This window comes from Staurois parvus, unplaced genomic scaffold, assembly GCF_062004578.1.
Source record: "Staurois parvus isolate SC_StPar_1 unplaced genomic scaffold, SC_StPar_1.0 ptg000865l, whole genome shotgun sequence".
Lineage (NCBI taxonomy): Eukaryota > Metazoa > Chordata > Amphibia > Anura > Ranidae > Staurois > Staurois parvus.
The window spans coordinates 112,552-128,821 of NW_028318661.1; positions in this window are offsets into that span (position 1 = coordinate 112,552).

The following is a 16,270-nucleotide window of genomic DNA, read 5'->3' on the forward strand; positions in this document are numbered from 1 at the left end:
GAATGCAGATGGCGAAAAAAAATCTGACAGGTTATAACCCACCCTTGATGTATCCAAAATTAAAATAAAATGCCTATAGTTGTGCTTTAAATCCCAGAAGAAAAGCTTTGACCATTGTTCTAATTTAGGCATATAGAGCTTTCATTTGGTGGTATTTGATCATCACTGGATTTTTTTCTGTAAAAAATTTTTTTTTAACTTTCTGCTACAAAACATATCCAAAAAAAATCAAATTTCTTCATAAATTTTGGCCAAAATGTATTCTGCTACATGACTTTGGTAAAAAAAAAAATCCCAATAAGTGTATATTGATTGGTTTGCATGACAGTTATTTTGTCTACAAACTATAGTATACTGTATATACTGGAATTGTATTTTTAACATTTTTTTTCCTAGTAATGGCAGTGATCAGCAACTTATAATGGGACTGTGACACTGACACTGGGGGGGAACTGACTAACTGCCACTGGCATCACCAGGGACAATAATTCAGAGATCAGTGCTAAAAAAATATACTGTAACTGTACTAATGACACTGGCTGCGCAGGGGTTAATATCTAGGGCGATCAAGGGATTAAATATGTGCCTAACTGTACTATGTGTAAAGTCTGCTGTTTTTTTCTACTAATTATCTCTTAGTTTCTAATCCTTGCTTCACAGGGAGTAGAAACAGAGAGATCAATCCCTCTGTACAGAACCCTGTGTTGATTGCTAGCACAGGGCTCTGGGCTGTGATTGGACACAGCTGATTAGCAGGTCCCACCTGTTAATCATTGGCCGGGACTTGTTGAAAAGCTCCCACTGTGTACAATCACAGCAGGTGCTGGCCAGGGGGGTAGTCGCCCGAAACCTGGGAGTAGCTAGCAATGTACGGGTACATTGCTTTGCCTACAGCGGCCACCTGTCCGCAGCACATTGCAGGAAGGCAGTCATTAAGTGGTTAATATATCTCAATCAAACCCTTTATTTTGTTTCATGTAGCTTGAGGAAGGTTTACCAGCTCTGTCGGCTTTGTAAAAGCATCTGTGTCCCTACTGGGGTGTAAGAGTGATCTATCCATCAGTCCTGCAGCGGGGTTCTGTCTGCATTCATTGGTCACAAGGGTCAGTTCACAAAGTCTGAATACAAGGTTAAAGCAGAACTTCACACCTAAAAGGGAAGTTTCGCGTTTCTGCCACCTCCCCCCTACTCTTCCACTTTTGGTACATTCCATTTTTTTGGAAGGAGCAGATTCCTGGTTTTGACTGGTACCCACTCCCACTTCCACACAGATCACCTAGTCGACCAGAGCCAAAGTTCGGTCCACCGGCAGACTTTTGGGACACATCAAGTCCCAGGAATCAAATGAATGGGCTTGAAATCGCACCGCATAGACCCGCATATGAATCGTACAGGAATGCACAGTGCGTTTCTGTGCGATTCTGATCAGGGTATAGTGTGAACCGGCGGTCTAGTTTAACAGTTATAACATTTCATTACCGGCGTGCCAGGAATGCTGTCACATCTACATATGCCTTTAACCCAGGGCCAGGACAAGGGGTGGGCAGGAGGGTCAGATGCCCCGGTCACAGAGAAGCAAGGGGACAAATAACAGATGCAGGGTAGTACATCCATTCTATGGCATGCATTTACAGTGGGGGAGTGGGGCGCAGTTTTGAATCCTTGCCTGGGCGCTGGACGACCCTGTACTGCTTTAACTGAACTGTCAAACCATCAAGTGGCTGGTATCATAACTGCTCACATGTGCAGCATCTAGGCAATGGCAGATAGAAAAGAGGCCAAGATGGCAGCTTCCTTTTCTGAAATGGATAGGAGGGTTTAGCTCCGCTTTCACCTCCCATATTGCCACTCTAGCTTCCATATTGCCCCTCAACCACTCATAGTGGCTCACAATACACCCAGGCTCCCTCCACAGTGCCCTCCCCCAAATCTCCTAAAGTGGCCCCCAGTGTGCTGCAAATGCACCAGCTCTCCATAATGCCCCCCCAACAGTGTCTCACAATGCCCCCTAACCTTCTACAGTGTCTCCAGCCTACCCCCCTAGAAACCTCATCCCTTAGAGGGCCACTAAGTCTGCTACAGAGTCCCCTAACCACCTCCGGAACCCCTTCCCCCGCCCCCCGCAGTGACACCCAGCCCCTTCCAGAGCCTTCCAATATTCACACCTTTCATATTCCCATACTGTTGTTGTGTAAGTACACATTTTATTGACTGTTGAGGTGTGGAAGGTTTTGGTGGAATTTACCATACCCTGGTCTCGAAAAGGTTGAGAACCTCTGGCCCACAGTATGCTAGGCAGTTTTGCATACAGGCACCTGCCCCAACTGCTCCTCCTCTGATTGCTTTCTGTAAATAAACCATTGATATGCGCTATCACTTCTTCCATGTAATCAGTAATTTGGTTCAGATTGGGCTCATCAAACATTACAATACCCTTTTCAGAAAGACATTGGCCTAAATGCCATTCTCGCCTGCAGTGATAGTTCACCATTGTTTGCAAAATGGCCACCATCCATTCTAATTGTGTGTTTCATCACCGCTGTTTGTTTATGTTCACCAGGAACACAATGGCCCCTGTGTGCTCCCCAGCCTGGCCTCCTCTTAAGTGCGGGACAAGCAGTAGTCTGTGTTTAAGTTGTACAATTTAATTACTCCTCTCCATCATGATTTAATCATATATAAAACCTGTTTACGGGATGCAAAGTGCAGACCTCAGTCTAGGCCACATCTTCCTGGAAATCTATCAACCTCCATTCTTGTTGGCTCTGAATTGCTCTGAAGCTACCCAAGGATGGATTGCATGAGCGAAAATGGAAATGGTAATAAAGGAGAGCAGTCAGACAACAGGGAGCCTATCAAGGGGGATGATTGGTAAGATGATGGAAATCCAACCTGGCTGATTACCCTTCAAAAAAGATTGACTTGTGATGTCTTCTACTACCTAAAGTGCATGCTTGGTGTGATTAACATAAAGCCATATTGGGCTGCAGAAAGAGCAAATGCTGCGGCAGGCTCCTTTCAGTTTTGCCCAGTGTCTGATGGCATTTGATCAAAGCAGCGTTTTTGCTACAATAGAGTTCAATGGAGATGCTGTAGAAATTCATGTAGTGCTGCGTTTTTGCTGCGTTTTGTGTTTTTATTCTGCCCAGCAACAAAAACATTTCTTCTTCAGCAATAAACTAAAAAAAGAAAACGCTGTAAAAATGTGGTGAAAACACGCGTGTAAAAACGCAAAGCAAAATGCAAAAAGCATTGCAACAACGGATCAAAACCAAACTGCATTGGTGTGAAGCTGGCCAAAAACAACCACTGAGCTGCATTTTCCATAGAAAAGGAAGTATTTCATCCCTTCTATTACTCTCTATCCTGGCCTTTCTCAACCAGGGTGCCCTGAGGTTTCTTCAGGGGTGCCTTGGCAAAATGTCTAAAAATTGCCCAAAACTTGTATACAAGCCAGCAGGTGGAACAAGCCTACTTTTTAGTTACACAAAGTCGCAAGTTTTCATTGCGCACCATTAAAACAGCTCATCCACTCCCTCATCATATCACGACTCGACTACTGCAACTCCCTCCTCACTGGCCTGCCTCGCCGCTGGCTATCCCTGCTTCAGTCGATCCTGAATACGGCTGCCAGACTCATTCACCTTTCCAACCGCTCCATCTCCGCCACCCCCCTCTGCCAATCCCTCCACTGGCTTCCGATTGCGCAACGCAAAATCCTAACACTGACGTACAAAGCCGTCCACCATACTGCCCCAAACTACATCACTGACCTAATATCCAAGTACCGCCCAACACGCTCACTCCGCTCCTCACAAGACCTCCTTCTCTCTAGTTCCCTGGTCTCTTCCTCCCATGCCCGCCTCCAGGACTTCTCCAGGGTGTGACCCATCCTCTGGAACTCCCTGCCCCAACCCATCAGATTATCACCTACTCTCCTCTCCTTTAGGCGCACCCTGAAAACCCATCTCTTCAGGGAAGCCTACCCCACCCCCTGCTAACTTGCTGACCTCCTCCACTCTTCCTACCACTCCATCCCTCACAGCTATCTCCTCCTGTGCCACCATCCCCTCCCTCCTAGATTGTAAACTCGAAAGAGCAGGGCCCTCGATCCCCTCATGTTTTGCATTGTATTGGTATTGTTCTGTCACATGTTCTGTCCCCCTTTGTAATGTACAGCGCTGAGTGAACTATTGGCGCTTTATAAATACTGTATAATAATAATTAAGACCTTCTTGCCACCGGCGTCCTGACAACCAATGGAATCATCAGTTGATAAGAAGGATGTCAGCTGCCTGCACAGCATCCAAGTTTGCCCCTGCCCTGCTCCTCTCCATCAATGCTGGGGTCACATTAGCTCAGTGATGGGGAAAAACTGAGGGGGAAGAGAAACATTGGAATACTAGTCAGTACCAGTGTGCAAAAGTGTGCTTGCTCTGGAAGAAGAAATCACCTCTAATGTTGGGTGTCCTACGAGTGTGGATGTTGCTGCGTTATATAAAACTATTAGAATAGTTTTTCACATTTTAGAATGGGGTGCCCTTTTAAATATGGACAGTCCCAAGGTACCCTTTAAATTTATGGACAGTCTTGAGGCACCCCATACACATGACAATTTGTGCTTGTGATTCAATTTTTTTGACAAAACTGCAAAGAAAATGCGATGAGATTGAACAACTGAGTTAGGATTTTTTTTTTTTTGCCAAAATTACAAATAGATCTTCTCAAATGGGAACAAATGCAGTTGCAATAGTAGTTTTTTTTCTGTTTTTGATATTTCAGTATTGAAGCTGTGAATGTATTGCTCAGTCTCAACCCTACATCAAATTCTGCTGGTCAATGCCCAGTTTCAGGATTTCAGGATGCGCATTACATTAAGTACGATTTTTTGCAAACAAAAACCGCATTCACAGTTAGATTACATTTGTTTGAGAAAAAGCATTTCCCTCCTGCGCCTCGATTTTCTTTTTGAAATGGTCGAAAATGATTCTATTAACTGTTAGAAGATCGAAACGAACTTTCCGAAAATATTTTTTTTTTTCGTTCAAAGGACATTCTGCTGGTCTACAAGTGTGAGTTCACCTTTTGAGAAACGATCCACATTGTCCACACTGTACTTACCACCCCGGGTGCTGAGCTGTCAGTGCCCACACAGCCAGTGCAGCGGTCCGGGGATTAAAAATCCAAACTCCTCTCCCTTTCTTTCTGCAGGGCTTCCGGGACAGATCAGAGTGAATCTGATTGGTCAGCATCAGCACAATGAATAGCTCTGATTTGTCCCAGAAGCTCTGCACAGAGAAGAGGGAAAAGAGCAGGGATTTCACGGGCTGTGTGGCCACTGACAGCTCATCACCCATGGAGGTAAGTACAGCGGGGGCAGAGGCTCTGGGCCATCTTTAACATTGATTGTACCCTGGGTAAACATTTTCTTGGGCCCCCCCGCCATGCAATTTGGCTCTACATACAATAACTAGCAGCTAGGCTCAAAAACAGTTTACTGCAGCAGATCAGGCAGCTATTGTGATTGGTTATTAGAGGCTACAGCATATTTTTACTGCTCACTGACTGGTTGCTAGAGGTTACAGCAAATCATTACCGCTCGCCCATTGGTTGATAGAGGTTACTGCACATCCTTACCGCTCACTGATTGGTTGCTAGATCTTACTGCACATCATTACCACTCACTGACTGGTTGCTAGAGGTTACTGCACATCCTTACCGCCCATTGATTGGTTGCTAGAGGTTTCTGCAGTTCTTACCACTCATTGATTGGTTGTTAGAGGTTACAGCATATCATTACTGCTCACCCATTGGTTGCTAGAGGTTACAGCACATTCTTACCGCTCACTGATTGGTTGCTAGAGCTTACTGCACATTATCACTGATCACTGATTGGTTGCTAGAGGTTATTGTACATCCTTACTGCTCACTGATTGAATGCTACAGGTTACTGCACATCATTACCATTCACCCATTGGTTGCTAGAGGTTACCGCACATCATTACTGTTAAGTGATTGGTTGCTAGATAGATTATGCTACAAACTCACACAGGTGTCCCTTTGCCAGACTAGAAGTGTTGTCTTGTATTGCCGCAGAATTTTAACACGTGGCAGGAAAGATGGAGTTAATCAAGCTGGTTTACTGGCCCTAGCATGTATGAATCTGAATTGGGATCTTACATTGTACGCTCCTTGAGGGTTAAGGACTGAAGTGAATGTACAATATATATGTAAAGCTCTGTGTAAATTGATGGTACTATAAAAGAACCTGCAATAAATAAATAAATAAATAAAATACTAGGGCCTTCCTAGACAGGAGCCAGTTTATCAAACCGGTCTACCCAGAGGAAACCCATGCAGGCACAGTGAGAACATGCAAACTCCATGCAGATAGAGACCTGGGATGGATTAGAACCAAAGAGCCTAGTGCTGCATGACAGACTGCACAGTAGCTTAGCAGATAGCACTACTGCATTGCAGCACTGGGGTTCTCAGTAAGGATACTATCTGCATGGAGTTTGCATGTCCCCCCTGTGCTTGTGTGCATTTCCTCCCATACCTTGAAGTCATGCTGGTAGGTTAATTAACTCTTGTCTAACCTGTCCCTAGTATGGGTGTGTATGTATGAGATAGGGACTTTAGATAGTAAGCTCCTTGAAGGCAGGGATTGATATGTGTGTAAAATTGATAAATAAAATTGATTCCAAACAAGGTGAACCTGGAACCTGTAAGACAGAGGGGACCCTTTCGGACTGGAATGTCTTCACAGTGTTGTGAGAGTGGGGAGAAAATCCCCAAACTGACAAATTGGTGCCTCAGTAGGGTGTGGGGGCGTATGCCACCAGCAGGTTGCAGCTCAGACAGGCCTCAGTCTTAGAACAAACAAACAAGGATGTTCCTGTTTATAGGACCGGCCTCTTGTCTCCGACCACCTTGTAAGTGTCATATTATTCTGGCCAGGCGAGGAAGGACGCCTCTCTGAGTCCTGGTCACTGCAAACCCAAAAATCAAAATAAGACGGAGGCCGCGAAGTAACACAAGGCGCCACGGCGGAGACCTTCAGGATGCCGAATGCCAAAAATGAAGGTTGTGCTTAACCCCCGGCATCTGACAGGCCAAAAAACTGGATTTTACAGTGGGGGGTCCGCCGGTCAGGGTCTGCCTCCAGGAATCGCTATGTAAATAACTCTCCCAATGGAAAGAATCTAAAAATTTATTTTTTTTTAACTGTAGGTAATAGCATAGAACTATGAAGTGTTTTAGATCCTCCCTCCGGCCTTCTGTTCAGTCTTGCGCAGTTATATCAGCTCCTCTACTTGACTGAAATGGCTTCCTCTGATTTCACTGCACACTGTGAGCTTCACACAATGTGAATTAGAAGTTGCTCAGATAGAGCTCCGCCTAATTTCATGGCTGGAGGATATCCAGCATCATCTAGCTATTTCCTCCCCAGCCTGACTGTTCCTGGCCTGCCCCTTTCATTCATTAGACTTCAAGTCTGTTAATCATTGAGGCTCAGCATCATATGTGGGCTTTACCTTGGGTGGTCTACATGCATATTCAGCCTCCAGACTGACACCCACCCATCAAGGCATTTTGATATATGTATAACTCTTCTCACTGCTTGCATTAGCACTTGAGAGGAGTACTGAGGCAGGGTACTGTAATGTTTTTAGAAAGCTATGTACAGCACCCTGCTGGCCCCTCCTACCAGCCATGATCTGCCTGCATTGCATAGAGATGAACGGGGAACCAGTGATGACATTGTTGGGTCTAAAATAAGGAATGCAATGAAAATGGAAAAAAAATGAAAGATTTAAAGTGTAACTAAAATCAAATTTTTTTTTGTTTTGAATAGAGTAGGGGAGGTTTATAACCCGTCACATTTTTTGCCATCTGTGTCCCATTAAAGAGATTTCCCTTCACTTCCTGCGTCATAGCCAACATAGGATGCAAGAGGAAATCCCTCCAAAGTGAGAGAATCCCTGGTTGTCGTTAGAACCAGTGTCCCCATTATAACATTTCTCCTCTGTTCCTGTTCTGGTGACAACCCAAAATTTGGGATTTTCTTTCACTTTTGATGATTCCAGTAAGCAGGACAAATAGAGAGGGTGAATCTCCCCAACGTGGGCACAGATAGCTATAAAAATCTGACAGGGGGTCTAAATCCTCTCCATTCCATCCAAAATAAAAAAAAAATGCCTTTAGTGCTTTATACTTTAAAAGTGGCTTAGAGTAATAATCTAGTTTCCTTTTAAAGCGGAGCTCCACTCACCCTGTCAAAAAATAAAACACAGCAGCTACAAAAACAGCCACTTACCTGTCCCTCGGTCTCGTGGTGTGTCCCCCGCAGCCCGTTTTACCGGCCGTCCTGTATTCCAGGAGGCCGGCATCTTCAGTGTGAGCACCCGGCTGTGACAGCTTGCGGCTTCACAGCCGAGTACCCAGTGCGCATGCGCGAGTAGCAACGCGTTTCATGAATGGTCCTGTAGTCTTCTGGGACCTGTCACGTGTCCCAAAAGACTACAGGGAGGGAGGACACCTTCCATTTCCGATCGCCTAGTCGATCGGACTGGAAGTGGGAGCGGGTACCTGTCAAATTCGATGCCAATCCTTAGACATGACGACACAACCCTCTGAATGCTAGCCACTGATCTGGACCATGTGCACTGTGAGGGGCCCACCCCTTGTCCTGGCCCTGGTTGTCACCATCAGGAAATCTGCCCTGAGAAATGCCATACAGCCATCGCTGGAGTATACTATCTTAGGTGTGACTTGAAACTACACGTGGTGCCAACATCCCAAAAAACTATATACAGAGAAGCCATTGGTGGAGTGCATGTAGACAGGAGATCAGCAGCACTGAGATGCAACAAAGGATGAACAAAAAGGTGAATTTCAGATAGACAGTATTGCTGTATTGGTACTCCAGCCATTGTTGTGGTGCATGTAGTCTAGAAGTGGCTGCAAAAAGGCTGAAGGAGATCTTCAGCACTGAGATGTAACAAAAGATGACAACAAGAATTTTATTAAAAACAAACAAAAAATGGCAATCATTTACGATACACGGTGCTTTAGCAAGCAAAATTCCATTCAAGTGGGGTTTACATCGCCAAGGAAGGGGTCAAACTTTGTAAGGCCTTTTCCTCGGTTTGTGGTGAGGGTCCGAGACTGACAAAACTAGACTTTAATAACCAAAGAAGCTGAAATGCTGATGCAGCTCTCTGGCACCACGGAGATGAAAACTGACACTGAAGCCGACACGCTGGGCCAACCAGGAAAGAAGAAAAGATAAAGAGGAAAAAAAAATCTAATAATAATAAGTATGACAACAGCCTATTCATAGAGATAAAACAGGCCCTATCTGTTCCATCACTGGCGTAACTGACATCTCACAAAGCAGGAAATTAATGTTCGCCTCTCGGCTGGGCAAAAGACTTCTGGAGTTCAGAGCGAAATTTCAAACCACGGATCAAATAACAGGCGGCTCAGAATTATTTTTGAAGGAAAAATTTCTGCATTTTTGAAGAGGCATTATAGAGGGACACAGTATCTTGGCATGGGTTCCTTCAGGAGGATAAAACTTAAAGTGCTACTAAATCCCGGACCCCGCATTCACTAAATCCACTCTCCCCGGACCCCGCATTCACCATATCCGCTCTCCCCGGACCCCGCATTCACTATATCCGCTCTCCCCGGACCCCGCATTCACTAAATCCACTCTCCCCGGACCCCGCATTCACTATATCCGCTCTCCCCGGACCCTGCATTCACTATATCCACACTCCCTGGACCCCGCATTCACTATATCCGCTCTCCCCGAACCCCGCATTCACGATATCCGCTCTCCCCGGACCCCGCATTCACTATATCCGCTCTCCCCGGACCCCGCATTCACTATATCCGCTCTCCCCGGACCCCGCATTCACTATATCCGCTCTCCCTGGACCCCGCATTCACTATATCCACTCTCCCCGGACCCCGCATTCACTATATCCGCTCTCCCCGGACCCCGCATTCACTATATCCACTCTCCCCGGACCCCGCATTCACTATATCCGCTCTCCCCGGACCCTGCATTCACTATATCTGGTCTCCCTGGACCCTGCATTCACTATATCCGCTCTCCCCGGACCCCACATTCACTATATCCGCTCTCCCCGGACCCCGCATTCACTATATCCACTCTTCCCGGATCCCGCAATCACTATATCCGCTCTTCCTGGACCCCGCATTCGCTATATTCACTCTCCCCGTACCCTGCATTCACTATATCCGCTTTCCCAGGACCCTGCATTCACTATATCCGCTCTCCCCAGACCCTGCATTCACTATATCCGCTCTCCCCGGACCCTGCATTCACTATATCCGGTCTCCCCGGACCCCGCATTCACTATATCTGCTCTAACCGGACCCCGCACTCACTATATCCGGTCTCCCCGGACCCCACATTCACTATATCCACTCTTCCCGGATCCCGCAATCACTATATCCGCTCTCCCTGGACCCCGCATTCGCTATATTTGCTCTCCCCGTACCCTGCATTCACTATATCTGCTTTCCCAGGACCCTGCATTCACTATATCCGCTCTCCCCGGACCCTGCATTCACTATATCCGCTCTCCCCGGACCCTGCATTCACTATATCCGGTCTCCCCGGACCCCGCATTCACTATATCCGCTCTCCCCGGACCCCACATTCACTATATCCGCTCTCCCCGAACCCGCATTCACTATATCTGGTCTCCCCGGACCCTGCATTCACTATATCCACTCTCCCCGTACCCCGCATTCACTATATCTGGTCTCCCCGGACCCCGCATTCACTATATCCGGTCTCCCCGGACCCCGCATTCACTATATCCGGTCTCCCCGGACCCCGCATTTACTATATCCGCTCTCCCCGGTTCCTGCATTCACTATTTCCGCTCTTCCCGGACCCTCAATGGGAGGAGTTATGCAAATATCACAATGCTTGATAGGTGGATGTCAGTCTGGAGGAGTGGGCATTGTGAGAAGCTCACAGTGTGCAGTGAAATCAGAGGCAGCCATTTCAGCCCAGGAGAGGAGCCAGAACAACTGTACAAGACTGAAGGGGAGGCCAGAGGGGGGAATTTAAATGAATGGAATGTCTCTGCCATGTTTATCATTGCCTGAATTAAGGCCATTATGTAATTCTAAATGCAGCACAGATGAACACATGAATATTCTCTGCAGCCCCCAGGCGCATCACTCTCATCACCATTCAGATTTCTGATACAGACTAATAAAGTAGCCCTCGCTGCACATTCATTCTTTCATGATGACTGAAGTACACGGAGTCATATTGTAGTGTGTATGTATTACCTCTCACAAAGATCACTGTACTCCCCCTGACAATACCTTCATCTGCTTTTCTGTCCAAGAGGGTGACACCATCCGTGTTCAGGCATCATGCAGGGTCACCATCTCCTTCCTGGACTGAAATGGCGGCTCAGAGGTGACACAGTTACTGTATGACATCATTTTAGCCTAACCCAGAAACCAGGAAGTAAGTGAAGAAATCTAAACAAAAAGTTTTAAACACATTTTTATAATATACTTTCCTATCTGTTTACTAATGCTAGCAGCATCAGGAAAAAAACTAGCCAATGTTGATTGGGAGAGTGAAGTTCCACTTTAAACATTGAGATCAACGTTCAGTGCGTACTTGATCCATGTATTGTCAGCATTGCCATTGCTCCTTTCAGACAGTGGGTGCAGTGCTGACATTACCGGATCCCCTGCAATTGAAGGGAGTGCGGCCCGCACCAGGTGACACTGACTGCATGGGGTGACACCGGACCCGCTCCATGAAAAGGTAAGTTGTAAAGAAAGCCGACGATCCCCGCAGGATGGATCCGATCCGTCCTGCGGGGATCGTCTGCTTTCTTTACAACTTACCTTTTCATGAAGCGGGTCCGGTGTCACCCCGTATAGGTTGCATGCTGCGGGGATCGTCGGCATGCAACCTATACGGGGTGACACCGGACCTGCTCCAAGAAAAGGTAAGTTGTAAAGAAAGCCGATGATCCCCGCAGGATGGATCGGATCTGCGGATTGAGCATAATGGATCGGATATGCTCAATCCGCAGATCTGATCCATTCTGCGGGGATCGTCGGAGGGGGTATCACCAGGGGCGGACTGACCATTCAGGAACTCTGGCACCGCCCGATGGCCCAGGGTCAGTAGGGGGCCCCATGAGATGCCCCTGGTACCTTTCAATGGCTTTTTTGGGTGTGGTTTAAGTGTGGGCGAGGACACAGGGGCCCCATGATCCCCTATTGCCCGGGGGCCCCATGAGTTGTTAGTCCGCCCCTGGGTGTCACCAAGTGTTACCGCACTGGGTGACACCAACCCTAGGGACGTCTCTGCTGTACGCAACTTCTGGAACAGAATCCCCAAAGTTTGCAATGGGTGCTCAGTGGGCCCCTTTAGGGCCGATATGATCCGTAGGGACACGCAGGTGGTGACAACGTACACAAGTGGCAACATATTGGCAATTCTCACCACAGCAGAAAAAGAAATAATGTCAAGCCTCTCGGCAAACGCCTTACTGGTAGTAGTTTGTTATCTGTGATTGTCACTAAAGAATTATCAGGGTAAAAATGACTTGTGTGCTTTTCTGGAGTTAAAGACAGGAAGTCTGCTATACAGAGATAATAGGAGGAACAAATCTTCAAGATCATTCTAAGTCCTCTTAAATCTTCAGTTTTGATAAGTCTGAGGGCTTGTTCACACTAGCTTTGCTGTCTGAAGATTGACCTGCATTCAGATCACTCTTCAGAGAGCATTTCACAGGCGACAAGGAGTTGTTGCATTATTGCTTCGTAGTCTGCTTTAACCCCCCTACACGCCGTTTTAGTGCCCCACAACCATGTGCATTAAACACGGTTGGGGGGCGCTTGCAAAACAGTCCCGTTCACTTAACCCCTTCGTGTCCAGGCCGATTTTCAGCTTTCAGCGCTATCACACTTTGAATGACAATTGCGCGGTCATGCAACACTGTACCCATATGAATTTTTTACCTTTTTTTTGAGACAGATAAAACTTTATTTTGGTGGTATTTTTTCACCACTGGGATTTTTTATTTTGTTTGCTATATAAATGAAAAAGTCCAAAAATTTTGAAAAAAAGTGTTTTTCTTATATAATTTTGCAAATAAATAATCTTTCTTCATAAATCTTGGCCAAAATGTATTCAGCTATCTTTATAGTAAAAAAAAATAAATAATTTTTCAAACAAATCTTTACTTTTTTTTTTATATTATTATTTATGGGTTTTATCTTTTTAAACATACTGTCACCCTAGCAGTGTGGTGTCACCATGGTGACACTGTACTACTTGTGGGGGGTGATGAAGATTTTTTTTTTTTTTTACACTGATTGCTTTTACACCATAAGGCTGTAAAAGCAATAATTTCTCCTTCTCTCTGGCTGCATTCTTGTAGCCATTGAGAAATACTGTGTGAGCTGCGATTGGTCACAGCTTGTCACATGGTACAAGGCTGTTGTGAATAGCCCTGTACCATGTGATCTCTGTGATCATTCACAGATTTCACACATAGTAAGCAATGATGTCAGAAGTGACATCTTGCTTATTACTATTCATGTGATCACTGATTGGCCAATCAGTGATCACATGATCGGGACCTCACACAGAAGTCCCGTACAGCGATCTATGTTCTCCGGACACAGCGGGCACCAGATCACAAGGAGGGCGCACAGGCTAAAATGGCGGGTGCCGATTATGAACAGCAACCCGCCCCTGCACTGCCACCGTCCGGCCGTTTATATACATGGGCCAGATGGGAAGTGGTTAAATGGGTCGCGTCTGGAGGACATTTTGCTCGCTAAAAGAGACAGAGGGTATAATTCCTACTGCAGCTGTAAAGCAAAGCTTTGTGGTCATGGCAGGTGTACACCCCTGTCTGCTGCCACAGTAAAAATGCTGCTCAACTGCATCCAATCAGAGAACACCTTGTATGCATTGGGAAAATACAAGGCATTCTATGGTTGGACAAAGAGGAGATTATGAGGTTACCTCTGTGCCTCTCTACTTTGTCCAATCAGAGGACACCTTGCATTCATTGAGAAAATATAAGGCATTCTCTGACTGGACAAAGATGAGATTGTGATGTTACCTCCCCACCTCTTGACTTTGTCCAATCAGAGAATGCCTTGCTTTCATTGAGAAATACAAGGCATGCTCTGACTGGACAAAGAGGAGGTTGTGACTTTACCTCCCGGCCTCTCCACTTTGTTCAATCAGAGAATGCCTTGCATTCATTGAGAAAATAAAAGGCATTCTCTGACTAGATGAAGCTGAGATCATGATATTACCGCCCCGCCTCTCCACTTCATCCAATCATCGAAATTGAATGTTAAAAGCAAACAAAATCTTGAACTACTTTTGAACGGCATTCAAATGTTCTGAAAACTCTTTACAAATATTCCTAAGAATTTCCGCATGGATTTTCATTTGAAATTCTACTAGTGTATACCCAGCTTTAGTGTGGCCCTGCTTGGTCCAAACAAACTTTCCTGGCGCCAGCATAGCAGCCTACCACCACATGTATGCGGCAATAGACTGGTGGTAGGAAAGGAAAATTTCAGTAAGAATTTGATACAATTTTTAATTATTTGAAGTAAAAGTAAAGCTGTAGTTAGGCTTTAAAGACAACCCACTGAAATGCTGAAAAACACACTGAAAAGCTAAAAATAGTCCCTGACCCATTTTTGGTCCCACAATACACTTCCAAGTATTGGCGCACTGGAACACAGATGTGTTGTCTTAGTGCATTGGGGTGCAGTTCCAAATGATTTGCATTGCAACGCCTAATGCATGCGCATGTTACCATGATAATGACATTTAAAACGGCCTTGAATGCCGGAAAAAAAACACTACCCCAATTTACCTCCCCACTAAAAAACAAAAAAACATATTAATGAATAAAACTGAATTAACTGCAGCTAAATCACTTTTTTTTAGAACTCCCTCCACTCATTCCTACTGACTGCATGTGCTCACCTTCTGTGCAACATCCCCCTCCCTATCCCATACAATATAATCCCTGCTCCCCTCCCCCCCTCCATCCTCCACACTGCAATCAATGGTGCGTTCACTGACTTCACCTGAATAAACACCAACAAGTCTGTTTACTGAGAAATGCCCTGATGTGTTCAGATAAGCTATCAGGGCCTCAATGACCTTCTAAAAAGTTCCAACAAAGACAAAAAAAGAACTTAGACAACGCTTAAATACAGCTATAATGACACTTTATTTTCCATAAATTCTCTTGGATCCTGCTGGGAGTGTGATGTCACCCCCCCCCCATACTAGGGTAAAGTAAGTGTGTATAAATATATATAACAAATATATGTCTATATATATATATATATATATATATATATATATATGTATATATATATTTTATTTTAATTTATATCTCCTACAGAGGACTGAATTCAAAGACACCCCAAAAATCAAAGTGAAAAAATGATGCAGCAGGCGAGTCCATTGTGCTGAAATGTCGTTGCAGCAACTCAGAATGGTTCTCGGTGGTTTGTATGGCCCCCACGTGCTTGTATGCATGCCTGACAACGCTGGGGGAGGCTCCTAATAGACCACGGATGGTGTCCTGGGGGATTTCCTCCCAGATCTGGACCAGGGCATCACTGAGCTCCTGTCCAGTCTGAGGTGCAACCTGGGAGCCTCGGATGGACCGAAACATGACATCCCAGAGGGGTTCTATTGGGTTTAGGTCAGGCGAATGTGGGGGCCATTCAATGGTATCAATTCCTTCATCCTCCAGGAACTGCCTGCATACTCTCCCCACATGAGGCCGGGGATTGTCGTGCACCAGGAGGAACCCAGGACCCACTGCACCAGGAGCAACCCAGGACACACCGCACCAGGAGGAACCCAGGACCCACTGCACCAGCATAGGTTCTGACAATGGGTCCAAAGATTTCATCCCGATACCTAATGGGTAGTCAGGGTGCCATTGTCTAGCCTGTAGAGGTCTGTGCGTCCCTCCATGGATATGCCTCCCCAGACCATCACTGACCCACCGCCAAAATGGTCATGCTGAACCATGTTACAGGCAGCAGAACGTTCTCCACGGCTTCTCCAGACCCTTTCACGTCTGTCACATGTGCTCAGGGGGAACCTGCTCTCATCTGAGAAAAGCACAGGGTGCCAGTGGTGGACCTGCCAATTCTGGTGTTCAATGGCAAATGCCAATCGAGC